The sequence below is a fragment of the Macrotis lagotis genome, chromosome 4 (assembly GCF_037893015.1).
Source record: "Macrotis lagotis isolate mMagLag1 chromosome 4, bilby.v1.9.chrom.fasta, whole genome shotgun sequence".
NCBI lineage: Eukaryota > Metazoa > Chordata > Mammalia > Peramelemorphia > Peramelidae > Macrotis > Macrotis lagotis.
In genome coordinates, this window is record NC_133661.1 from 193,950,929 (window position 1) to 193,965,099 (window position 14,171).

The window sequence follows — 14,171 nt, forward strand, 5'->3', positions numbered from 1 at the left end:
TATATTGCCATATTCTGAAAATACAGAATTATTACAACTTTCACCTCTCATTCATATATTTTAAGGGAATTTTTTGCTTCCTGTTAAACATAAGAAAATAGCAAAAAACTCCCAATAGAAATCACTGAAGTTAGGAATAATTACGATTTCTCATGTGATAAAACTGAAATATGATTTTTGAAGGAGGAAATAGTAGGTATTTGGAGATTCCAAGAATACAAAAATAATGATACAATTAGTTTTGCATTAGTTTATGATATCTTAATATATAAGAATGAACCTCTTCAAAAAAATTTCTCTCTGTAGATGTCTAAGATTTCACCTATCAATAAAGCTATTTTTAATTATTCTCTTTCCATCAGTTATGCAATTCTTCCATAATAGCCCTGAAATATCAACAATGCTATTAAAAAAGATTCCTTTAATGTTAGAGAACTAATCCTAATTGAAACAAAACAAACAAACAAAAAATCATTTTACTACTAGTTATTTTGATTGGCTGAAACAGGATAATATAACTATGGATGAGAGAAAAGTCCCTCATGCTATTATCTTGGATCAAGGACTTAATTAAATATATCATTCTAGAGAAAGGTAGTATATATGTATAGAAAAAGGAAAACTGCCAACAAAATCAATACAATCTGGGGACTCTTTTCAAAGAACCATGAAACTGACAAAATAGTCAAATATACTGACTTAACCTGGGAAACAGGTCTAACTAGAGTAAAATGTAATTTTAGATCACTCATGATGCCTTTTCTTTTTGTTGTTGAAGTTTAAAACTTATAAAGATTTGAGACAACTATTCTCAAAGCTCTGAGCAATAAATATATGCAAAATGTTTTGACTTCCTGACAATTTCTCCCTATCCCCTATCCCCTCTCCCAAGTCACGTTACATTTAGCACCCAGAGTATCTGCCCATTAACCTTCTTTATTACCTCTTTCCAGTAGTGTTAATTCAACCTATATAGATCACTGAATGTTTTTTTAAAAAAACCACGGGAGGGTAAATCAATCTAACCATATTTTACCTTTATATTATTATTATATTTTTCTTTGTGAGATAAAAAAATAATACCTATAGAGATATAACTATTGCTCAAGCAAATTTTTTTTCTCCCCAACCCTTTATGTAAAGGCACTGTGGGATAGTATGAGTGCTGGACAGAGTCAGATGACTTCCTTGAATTCCTGGCTTCCTCATTTGCGACCTATGTAACCTTGGGGAGAAAAGAAAACCTCTACGAATCTCAATTTTCTCACCTACACAATGTAGGAGTTGAACTCTAACTTTCCTTCTAGCCTTAAATCTATGATCCTAAGATTTTCTTTCAATATAGAAAGGTAGATATTGCTTCCAGACTTTCTCCTCCAACCCATCTTTCCACACAGCAGTGAAAAATACTCTTTTAAAGTACAGCTCTGACCAACTCAGATATTTTCCCTGCTCAGAAATTTCCAGAACTTTCTTTTTGCCTCTGGAATAAAACCAATTATTATCTGGCATTTAAAGCCTTTCTTAATAAGGCTCCATTCCTAATTTTTCTAAAATAATTTTATATGACTCAACTTTATGCACAATTCATTGCAGGCATATTGACCTCACTTTTTTCAGAATTTAGCATTATACCAACCAATTCTTGGACTTTTTGCAGCCTATCCACCCTATTTTTAGAACTCACCCCTTCCTTGCCTCCACCCCATTAGAATACTTCTTGAAGAGTCAATTCAAATTCCAATTCTTCTCTGGTCTTTCCTTCTCTTTTTCCTTCTCCTTATTCAAATTATATTAAATGAACTCTTTTAGTTATATGCCATATTCTCCAATAGATTGTAAACTCCTTGAATGTAGGGATTGTTTTTTTTCTACTTTTGTGACCTTTGAAAAGACTGATATACCCATACTATATGCTTGTTTAATGTTTATTCAATTGAAACTAGCAGAATTGAAAATCATGCCAATAAGTTATCAAGAAAGCAAGAAAGATTAGGAGCTGGAAAAGGAGAAGAGTAGGATAAGTAAATATTTTAGAATGATGGATAGATACCTCCTAAGCATTGTTCCTAAATTCTTACATCTCTACCCATCTAAAAACCACTAGTTTTGAGAGTGATTTTTCTGTCCCAGGGAAATAGTCAATATATATTCTAAGGCCAGGCACCTAATGATATGAAAATTTAATATCTCTATGAAGGGGAAAAAAAAATGATCCGTTCCTTCTCCTCTGGTCCTGCTTTTCCCTATGCCTCTTCTTGTTTTTCTTTAGCATTCTTGGGAAGTCTTCTACTCTTGCAAGATATCTACTCTAGTCTACATAAAAGATAACTCTTCCAGTTCTAGATCTTATGATGCACTGAAAGTGTGTCTTCTTTGAATAATCCCAGTTACAATCAATTCCAACCTTAATGGTTCCCTTGTGGTAAAATCTTGAAAAGAAACAAAGTAGTATAAAGTACTAAGTGCTCTGTTGTAATTAGTGAAGCAAGACCAGGAGATATGACATTTACTGTATCCAGTTCAAAAAGTTAGAATACCAAAATTGTTAAAAAAAAAAAAGTTAGAACACCAAATTGTTAAAAAAAAAATTAAAAGAACTCAAATTTATAAAACTCAAAAAGCCAGGTCAAAAAGTCAATCAAGGTATAATTTAATAATATATTTCAAAAGTTTATTACAGGAGTTCTTAAAGGGAGGATAATGATCCAATATCCACTATGAAGAGAACAAGAATTTATAGGCATAAGGGAAAAATTCTTGATAGCCAGAGTTGAGTATTAGAAGGAAATCTAAGGGAGAATGGTGGCTACAGGATCTCCTTTTCTAAAATAGATAGGTTCTTCTTAGTATAGGAAGATTTAAATGTAGCCTAATGAAAGCTCTGACTTTGCTAACTCTAAAATGCATTACTTTCTATTCTATTTAAATCACTGATAGGAGAGTGAAAATCTATTTTATCTCGGTCTAGATTAGAAAATCGTCTAAGTCCTATTATTAAGGGCTTTAGAAATAATCCCAATATATAGTTCAAACAGAGATTAAAATAGGTAGCAAAGAATTCTGTAACAGGGAAGATTTGAATAAATTGTTCATTTGTAGGTCTAAAAATGAATAGAAGTCAATAAAAGTCAATCCATTTAATGTACATTGACTTTAAAAGATCCTATTTTTTAATGTTACTTAACATTTTCCTCCCTTATTCTCAACAAATTTTAATCACCCAGCTACTCAAAAATCTACTATCTGCCTGCTTAAAGAAGTTCTTGCTTGAGGCCATCCACAATGTAGTTCATAAAAACATATCATAGATTTGAAAGAATAGCTTAAAGGTAAAGAATCATTGAAGTTAAAAATCATTTTTAAAAAATTGCATGTAGCCTCAATAGAAATTAGAAATTTGTTAATTAAATCTTTTATTATTAGATTGAACTCAGGCTACTATTTTATTTTAAAACCTCTCTACACCTCAGTTTACACACATGGAAAAGGGAACTAAAAGTGTTCATTCCAAGAGATATCTGAAAGGTTTAATTAAATGGTTGAAAAAGACTAAATGAAAGGCTCTGGAGGGCAAAAAAAAAATCATAGGCAACAAAAGCAAAAGGATAAATTCAGCCCAATATATAATATAAATTTGCTTCCATTAAACCTCTTTTACATTTTGAACTATTATCATTCCTTTTCTTCTCTGCATTAACTTACTAATAAAGCCAAGAGGGATTATACTCATTTCAGTGCCCACTTGCAGCTACCATTTAATATTAATATGCTAATGGAATTTCATTTGCACCCAAAAAAATGACATATTTAACTTTACTACATTATTTTAGAAGATAGGGTAGAAAAAAGGAAAGGAAAAGGTAGATAAGTGGCATAACACTTTGACTCCAAGAAAAAAACACCTTTTTTTAGTGTTTTTTTTTGCAAGGAAATGGGGTTAAGTGGCTTGCCCAAGGCCACACAGCTATTAATTATTAAGTGTCTGAGGCCACATTTGAACTCAGGTACCCCTGACTCCAGGGCTGGTGCTCTATCTACTGCACCACCTAGCTGCCTCAAAAACACTCTTTATAGGAAAATTTAAATTATTTCTCATAACAATTTTATTTGGTCACAAAATTCCTGTGTATTTCAGAAAGGAAAAGGTGTTACTCCCATTTTGCAGTGAGAATAACCAAGTCCTGGGGAATAAAATTAATGGCCTAAGGGATCAGATTAGATTAAAAGTTCCAAAAAGAATATTAGAAGTAACTATTCCCACCATCTCCTAACTTGCTTAATTGGCAAATGATTAATTTCTAAAATGAAATTGTGACAAGGATTTCAATTCAACATATTTATTACTACCAATGTCAAAGCATATTCATAATAATGCATTTTGCTTACCTTCTAAGATCAGTTGGGACATAACTGCACTCAAGACAGTTTCTATTTATACTCACATACCATGAGTTAAGTGCATACATTACATATATTTATTAATGAAATTCCAGATGTTCAATTCTAAACCATATAGTAGATAATTTAGAACAGGGTTCATTTGAAGTCAACTTGAACTGAGTGAGATTTGATTTAGCATATTAAGTTAAAGAAAAGATATTAGCATAGCAAAATCATGAATCATTTAAAAATATACAATTGGATATTTTATTCAATCAATTAATCAATAGTCATTTATTGTCTACAATGTTCTAGGCATTGTGCTAAGCACTGGGGATATAGGAAGAGGCAAAGACAGTCCTTGTATTGAAGAAGCTCACAATCTAATGGGAGAGACAATAAACAAACAACTATATACAAATAAGCTATAAATAACACAAATGTGTTCTGTTGTTTTTCAGTCATGTCCAACTCTTCAGGACCCCATTTGGGATTTTCTTGGCAAAGATACTGGAGGGGTTTGTTATTTCCTCCTCCAGCTCATTTTATAGATGAAGATACTGAGGCAAACAAGATTAAATGGCTTGTCCAAGATCAAAAAGCTATTAAGTCTTTCAAGTTAGATTTGAACTCACAAAGACAAAGTCTTCCTGACTATAGATGTGGTGTACTATCCACTGGGTCACCTATCTGCTCCTAAAGTAAATCAAATAGGAAATAATGAACAGAAAGAAGGCACTAGAATTAAGAGGGGTTAGAAAAGGCTTTCTGTAGATGGGATTTTAGCTGTACTTAAAGGAAGTCAGGGAAGCCAACAGGTAGAAATAAAGAAAAAGAACATTCCAGGCATGCTGGACAAGAAAAGAAAATGCCAGGAACTGAGACATAGGGAGTCTTTTTGTATGGAACAGTCAGGAGAACAGTATCACTGGATCACAGAGTACATGGCAGAGAGTAAGGATTAAGAAAACTGGAGAGTTGAGATCCCAAACCATTGGGAACTAAGTAATCTGTTCTTCGGTCGTTTTTAAGTCATGTGAGATTTCTTGGCAAAGATATTGGAGTGGTTTGCTGTTTCCTTCTCCTGCTCATTTTACTGAGGAGCAACTGATACTTGCCCAGTCTTGCAAGTTACTTGCCCAGGGTCACAGCTAATACGTATCAAAAGTCATATTTGAGATAACCAAGAGCCCCCTCTCCCATTCCAGGCCCAGCACTGTATCCATTATGCCACCTAGCAGTCTTAAGTATAATTAATTAATGTTAGTTAACACTCAACTTTTCTTAACTAGACTTCAAACAATGGAAAATACTTTCTCATTCTAAATATTTTAAGGTACTAAATAAGGAAATTATCTAAATGACTGAAACATTGGTTTTCTATATTAAAAAAAGTCAACTAATACATTTCTCTGATTTATTAAATTTTCTTTTCCACAGACTCAGGTAAGCATTATGTCAAGAAATATATTCCCTTATGAGAACACCTTTCACACAGAGAAAAAAATCTAAATTTAATGTAGAGGTCAAAGTCATAAAAAGATGCAAGCTTAAGGTTCATGCTAATACATTTTATACAAAATTTTAAAAGGCATGAAAAATGACCAGGACCATGTAGACTCAGCTTTTTAATATGTAAGAGGATATAATGCAGAGTATTCAGAATGGGTTTCTCTTACACAATAAGAGTTTATGGTGCCCTATACTCAGCATTAGAAATGGGGAAAGGAGGCTTTGGACACTGTATTCAAGTCCTTCATCCCCACCAACCAACGTTTCATGATGAAAAATCTTCATATATAAGTTTGCATTTTTTTAAGCTCTGGGAATATTTTTGCCTCCAATTTAAAAGAAGGGAAAACCAGACACAGAAGGTAAGTGATTTGTCCAGGATCAAGCACCACATTAATGGATGCAGGTTAGGAAATAAATTGAAATGTGTTAGTCTTACTGATAGTCATTATTTAATTCCAAGAACACATCCAGATGAGACAGACAGAGATGTAGGCCAAGAAATAGGAGGAAAAAAAAAAACAAACGATGGGTGGACTGGACTGATAGATCTAGGAATCTTGCAAATCACAATTTAGAAAGTTATACTTTTAGGGAAGAGTGAGTTTTACAAAAAATAATCATATTTTTGAGTTAGCAAGAAGAAATTCAACAGAGTACACAGATTCCATAGGAAGAAAATATGGAGAAACATAATTTATTTGTATAATAAATTGTCTGTATAAAAGGAGACAATAAACTAATGAGATGAAATAGGTTCAGTCATGTTGCCATTTTAAAAATGTAATGAGTCCAAGTTTACCTGAGAATAGGAAGTAGAGGCCAGACTATTACAATATGTAAAAAAAGGAAGGCTCTCCAAGGATTTACTTCTGAGTAGATCAGTTGGAAAATTAATAGAGATGTCAGAAATAAAAGTAGTAAAATTGGCTCCATATATGGGTACATGTAGGCTCACACCAAGGGGAGAGTACACAACTTGGAAAGAGAGGTGGATAGGAATAGGGTTTTAAGAGAATATGGGAGCCCAGTCTCTAAAGACTTAGAGTCACAGATAAGTATGGATAATTGTATTGGATACATCTAAGAATTAACATAATTGGTTTATATGATCCAGCAGCAGTTTATTTTCAGGCAGAACTTACATCATCTGTTTCATCATACATATTTCATTCTAACATCTAAAACACCCAGAGCTGACACAACCTCAATGAAGCTGCACCTGGGATTGAAAATTACATTGGTCTGCTGTCCAACTCTTCCTGTTCTGTGTCCAGGATCAATACCAAAAAAGCATTTCTTGTGCCAAGGGACCAGGTTTAATGTCCAATATCTTGGGAACCGCCAAGACTGAAGACAAGCTGTGCAGTTTAGGAGAGCCAGAAGCAATCTGTATAGGGCTCAGTGCCTGGTCCCAAGTGCCAAGTCTGAGACCCAGTGCCAAATTCTGGAACTGTCCTGTGACTTCTTTCCATGAGAGACTCTTCATGTTTGCTGATCCCTAAATCAGGTCCCCAAAGGCATTTTTCCAAGTTATGAAAGGTAAACAGAATTATAGAATTAAATCCCTACCTTCTTCATCCCCAAAGCAAGCTTTTACAATGCAAACACTGAAAATAATTTGGAAGCTTGACCAGTCATCATGTTTATGATATAATGCTGCAACTAAAAAGTCAATCATAGCTCATTTAACTACTGCCAAATTTGATAGGACACCCTATCCTGAATGTGTCATGGTAATGCCTATGCCGATTTTTAAGCTCTTGCCTAGGAGGGAGAACATGTACAATTAATTTAGCAATGATTTTAACATGATATTTTCTTTAATAAGTATTTTCCCCCTTATATTTGATAAGCCTATAATAAATGATAATATAGTCGATTTTAGAATATCAATATTAATAAGAAAGATAACTGAAATCCACAAATCACAAAAAAATGACTTTAGTCACAGTTTAAACCTAACATCTACCTTTTATCTTTCTAATCCTTTTAAAGATTTGTATAATTTCCCCTTCTCTTTTCACCCTTTATTTGAAAGAAGCTAAAATAAATGAAATTTATTAATTTTTCTATAAATATCATATATATATGTATGTATGTATATATATATATATATATATATATATATATATATATATATATATATATATCAGTGGAGCAGAGAACAATAGAAAAAGAATCAAGGTGTATAGCTCAATCATTTACTAGATTACTGAGATGATGACAGGTTTTTCCATTCCCATGGCTAAAAAAACATGAGTAAGGAAGAAGACATTGGGAAAGGTGACAGACATACACAATACTTTAAGAGAGTTCAAACTTCATTTCTTTAGGTATTTAAAAGGATAACTAATGGAAGCATAAAAGAAGATAACTGAAATGGAAATCACAAAAAAACTGTAAGGCACTGCAAACTCATCTAGGTTAAATGTTCAGGCCGAGATTAAACTGCTAATAAGTGACAAAACCAATAGAAGAAGCTAGGTTCCAAATTTTTATTTTAGTGTTTATACATATGTAAATACACACACACACACACTGATCTAGTTTTTATTTAAATAATTGTAATTTTTAAAAAGTGTTCAAAAAGCTAATCACCATGCTGGGATATTAGAACTGACAGAAGATTTGGAAGGATGAGTCCCTGACTAATGGGTAGGTACAGAACAAACTTCTTAGCTCAGCATTTAAAATTTATAAAAAATATAAACCTGGAAAACTACCAGAAAATATTCACTAAAAAGAATTTTTATATCTTTATTTTACTAAAAAGTCATTGTAATTGATTTACATTCTATAATTATTATCTAAAAATAAAATGAGAGGTGGCCTAGCTCTTCCAGATCTAAAACTATACAATAAAGCAGCAGTCATCAAAATTGCCTGGTACTGGTTAAGAAACAGAGTAATGGAACAGTAGAGTAGGATAAGTTCAAAAGAAACAGTAGTAAATGATGACAGTAATCTATTGTTTGACAAACACAAAGACATTAGCTTCTGGGATGAGAACACATTATTTGACAAAAATTGTTGGGAAAACTGGAAAATGTATGGCAAAAACTAGGCATAGACCCAATCTCATACTCTATATCAAAAAAAAGGTCAAAATGAATACAGGATTTAGGCATAAAGTATGAAACCATAGATCAATTAACAGATCAAGAAATACTCTGTCAGATCTATGGAAAGGTGAAAAATTTATGACCAAGCAAGAAATAATGTACATTATAAATTGCAAAATGGATGACTTTGACTATATTAAATTAAAAGATTTTTGTGCTAACAAAACCAATGCTGCCAAAATTAGAAAGAAAATAGAAAGCTGAGAAACAATTTCTACTGCTAGGGATTCTGATAAAGGTTTCATTTCTAAAATATTTAGGGAATTGCATTAAATTAATAAGGTTACAAATCATTCCCAAATTGAGAAATAGTTAAAGGATATGAACAGTTTTCAAATGAAAGAAATTAAAGCTACATATAATCATATGAAGAAATGTTCTAAATCATTACTGATTACAGAAATGCAAATTAAAACAATTATGATTTATTACATCATACCTATCAGATTGGCTAAGATGACAAAAAAGGGAAAATGGAGAGGTTGTGGGAGGACTGGGACATCAATGCATTGCTGGTGGAAGTAGTGAACTGATTCAACCATTCTGGAAAGCAATGATTCAACCATTCTGGAAAGGAACCATGCCTAAAGAGGAATAAAATTGATCACACTCTTTGACCCAGCAATTCCAATACTAGGATTATATCCAGAAGAAACCATAAAAAATGAAAAAAGTCCTATGTGTTCCAAGATATTCATAGCAGCTTTTTTTTTAGTGGCAAAAAATTAGAAATCGAGGGGATGCCCAACAACTGGAATGGTTGAACAAGTTATGGCATATGAATATTATAGAATTATATTATTCTATAAGAAACCATAAATGAAATAGTCAAACTCTAGAGAAGCATGGAATGAATTACAGGATCTGATGCTGAGTTTAGGGAGCAGAACCAAGAGAATATTGAACATATTAATAACAACAATGTGAATTGAGCACCTTGATGGACGGAGCCCCTCTCAGCAGTTCAGTGAGCTAGGACAACAGCATTACAGTGGCTATGGACAATGCTACCCCCATTCAGAGAAAGAAAAACAAAATAAAACCAAAAAAAAACCCTTTAGAATCTGAATAAATACTACATTCACTTTTAAAATTTTCTCTTATATATTTCTTTCCTATTTCACTGTTTCCTTTTCCTCACCTTAATCCTAATTCCTCATACCAAAAATGACTAACCTGCAAACATGTTTAACACAAATGTGCATGTACAATATTCACCTGTTTGTCACTGAGGGGAGGGGGGGTGGAAAGGGAGGAAGGAAGGAAATTATGTAACTTAAAAATATGCATTTGCATGTGGATGAATGTTGAAACTTTCATAACATGTAATTGGAAAAATAAAATATCAATTAAAAAATATGAGGTTAGTGTTAATGTTTTGGTTTGGTTTGCTTAGAAGAGAAATGGATAATAACACCTAAATCTTACATCTAATAAAAGAGGTAGTAGACTAGCCCCTAGACTGGACTATTTCAAAACCATGAATCCCAGTTGTTTTTAAGATAATAGAATGTCAGAAGATCATAAATGAAAAGAATATCAAAAAAAATTAGATTTCCATTTTCCTGGGTCCTCAAAAATATACCACAATGGAAAGCAAATCCTTCTCTACATATTTTGTACTTAATTTACAAATCTGTAAAGACGGATGTCCTGCAAGCAGCCATGAAGAGTAAATTATTTTTCATTCTCTTCATAATCACCATTCCCTTCCCAGAGTGTTTCTGACTTTCTGAACTTCAGTACCATGTCTTAATGCAATCTTACCCTGATATTTCCCTTAGTAACTAGGCTTCCTTACCCTGGAATAGCCATCTTTGGCATTGATAAATTCCTCCTGGAGCCCCCATTATAAAAAGAGGCCAAGAGCAGCTGACCTTTCTGCCCCCCAGATTATTTCTAGACAATAAAACTGTGCCTCAGTGGGTACCACGCTTACCTTTCCCTTCTAACCTGACTTCTATTCCTTTTGTGCGCTGCCTTTCCCTAATGGAATGTCTGCATCTTGAGAACAAGGATTGCTTTCTTTTTGCTTTCATTGTATCTTCGGCACTTAACTCAGTGCCTAACTGACAAAGAGTAAGCACTTATTAACTATCTTTTGCCAGAACAGTCCATTCTGATGGGGTTGAGGAAAGTCAGACGTACTATTATGGAGGCAGGGATTGGTACAATCATTCAGGAAGAAATTTGGAATTATACTAAGAGTAAAATGTCTATAAATCCTGACTCTGAAATTACACTGCTTAAGCATATGTTCCAAAGATATTAATGATAAAAATAAAAGGTCTTCTCTACAGTAATATTTTTTGGCAGCACTTTCTGCAGTAGTAAAGAATGGGAAACAATGAGGGTTCCTCTTAATTGAAGAATGACTAAACAAAATGAATATAATGGAAGTATTACTGCTTTACAAGAAAAATAGGAAGAAGTATGAGAAGACATATGAATTCATAAGCATAACCAGGAAAACAATATGCACAATGACTTCACAATATAAATGGAAAGAATAAAAATAAAACAACAATAAAATTTGAAACTGAATGCTTAATGCTTGGCTCCAAAGAGAATATAAGACTATACTTCCCTCCCTTCTTTGAAAAGGGAATATGGATGTAGAAAACTGAATATAATGTTGAACTGACTGATGAGTTGTTAAACATTTTTTCTTTGTTTTTGTCTTTTTAAAAGTTTTTTATATATATAGTTCTCTCCAAAAGAGGAAGGAAAGGATGCTGGGAAATGCAGGTGATAATAAAAATGGAATTCAAAAACTAAATCATTAGGATTTCATTGGTCTGACTTGAGCAATATAATGAAATTCTCTTTAGCCCTATGATAAGGGAAGAGGGAACAACAATATACATACTTCTTATTTACATTATTCTCTTAATGAGGGACAAAAGTCTGATGACAGATTAACTGCAGTGGAATTAGAGTTCAAAGAAAAGAAGTTAGTAAATTGCTTACACAAGATTATTGCATTAGAGGTAAGATATCACATATCACTTCTTCCTGGTTAGTAGTCTTTTCTTCCAGAAAAGAAATGTCTTCTAAATACACATAATTTACAAATGATTACCTTGTATTACTTTTTAAAAGGCAAAGGATAAGAAAAGCAAATCCTTTTCATGTACCAAATCATCTATGAACAAAATTAACTCACATGATAATTTAATCATGATATTTAATTACTAATAAGCTCTTGGAGGAAAATTACTTGAAAATTGATTATTTTTTGAATAATCATCCTAAAGACTTTTTTCCAGTTTTCTTGGTCCTTCTGCATTCCATAAAAATTATAGCACCATAATCTTTAGTATTCATTTCATATAACCACAGTAAAATAACTGACAACATCTGAAATATTCCAAGTAATCCCCTAGGCTTCTTCAGCTTCTTTTCAAAGAGTTTAAAATTTTTAAAAATCTATTTCCTACAAAAATGCAAGTGCTAATTTTTAAAGTGATAACAGCAACAAGAGATAAAATTTTAAATCAATGTTAAACTCCAATCAGTTACAGATAAATGTATAAAATGAAAATGAATCTAAATGTTTTTAATATTTAAAAGATTAAAAATTGCAATTCAATCTTTTTTCTTAGAACAAGTGAATATTAAGAATTATAGCTTTTCTAAACTTTTTTTCTATAATTACACAATTATTCATTTGAATATGTAAGACCTCAATGGCAATTTTTGCACCACAGTTCCATAAATGGTTTAACTGTAAAAGCCTGATTACATAGTGCCTCCCATAAAAGCGATATATTTCTGATATTTATGTCTTTAAAATATCCTATAGCAAAATTAATATTTCTACACAGGAAAAGAAGCAGCTATTTAATCCTGGACAACTTGATAACATCTCTTTCAACTTATAGTTATAATTATCATGTATGAACTTCCAAAGTAGAAGTTGTCAAGATTTAACATTAGCATTAATTTATGTCATAATTGACTGTTACTATAAAGATAATGGCAAAGCATCCATTTTATCAGACAGCATGTATCGAAAGTGAGATTTCACCTTAATTACCACGAATCTGTCCATTTTTAATTAAATTGATCAGTAATGTATTATATTTTTTAGACTTAGAAGGCTGTTATTATCACAAAGCTCCAACTGTCAACGTGCTATATAGCTCTTTTCTCCAAAATGATAAAGTGTAAAATTTTTAAGCAATGTAATCAATGATACTATAGCTAATTTGAGACTCTTCAAAAATAACATATTAAAAACTTTATATCCAGCTTCAATTTACTTTGAAAAGGACATTCTGAAAACTCCAGGTTTAAAGTTAATATAATGGAGACCAAAGAGTGTAAAGGAAAGAACATTTTATTTGTCATCAAAGAAGTTGGATTTGACTCTTACCTCTACTATTAATTAGATATGTGATCTTAGAAAAGTCTCCTAATCTCTCTAGACTTTAGTTTCCTCATTTGAAAAAAATAAATGAATTGAAGGAAGATGACCTCTAAGGTTGGTTCACCTCTAAATCATATAATCCTTCTTTTTGGTGCAGCTTTTGATACTGCTAGTCATCCCTTTCCTGGGATCATGTTTTAAGATATCACTTGAAGATACTGGGGATGTTTAAGCAGAGAAGATGCAAGGGTGCCCCAATAATTGCCTACAAGTAGTCAAGGGGCTGCCACATGAAAAAGGTATCATTAGATTTATTTCTTTTGGGCCCAGATGGCAATACTAGGAGTAAGGGCAAGAATTTGCATAAAGAAAGATTTGGATTCATCTAGGGAAAATCTTTCTAACATTTAGGGTTATTCAGCAGTAGTATAGGCTGCCTGAAGAGGTAGTAGCATTTCCTTATTAGAGGATTATGGGAGCACAGATTTAAATCTGAAAAGGACCTTGGAAGTTATCTAATGTCTTCATTATAGGAAAATGAAGAATCTTGGGTACACCCTAAAAATAATATTAAAAACACTGATTATAAAAATAGCAAGATGCTAAGAATCCTGGAATCAAAGCTGAAAGTGAAAAAAACAGATTTAAATCAATAAATCCCTAAATGCATATTTCAAATCCATAAAATCAAGCATAATAGATTTGGAGAATTTCCTAACAAAAATACAATAAATCAACTAAAGAAAAGACACATTAAAACCAAAGACAGCTACAGAAAG

The 14,171-nt window shown here is 32.3% G+C and overlaps 1 protein-coding gene across 7 annotated transcripts in view; it reads right to left on the reverse strand.

Moving 5' to 3' along the window:
- The window catches only part of DPH6 (diphthamine biosynthesis 6), a 505,514-nt gene that overhangs the window by 471,332 nt on the left and 20,011 nt on the right, over positions 1–14,171 (reverse strand). The gene's annotated exons all lie outside the window — the stretch shown is intronic.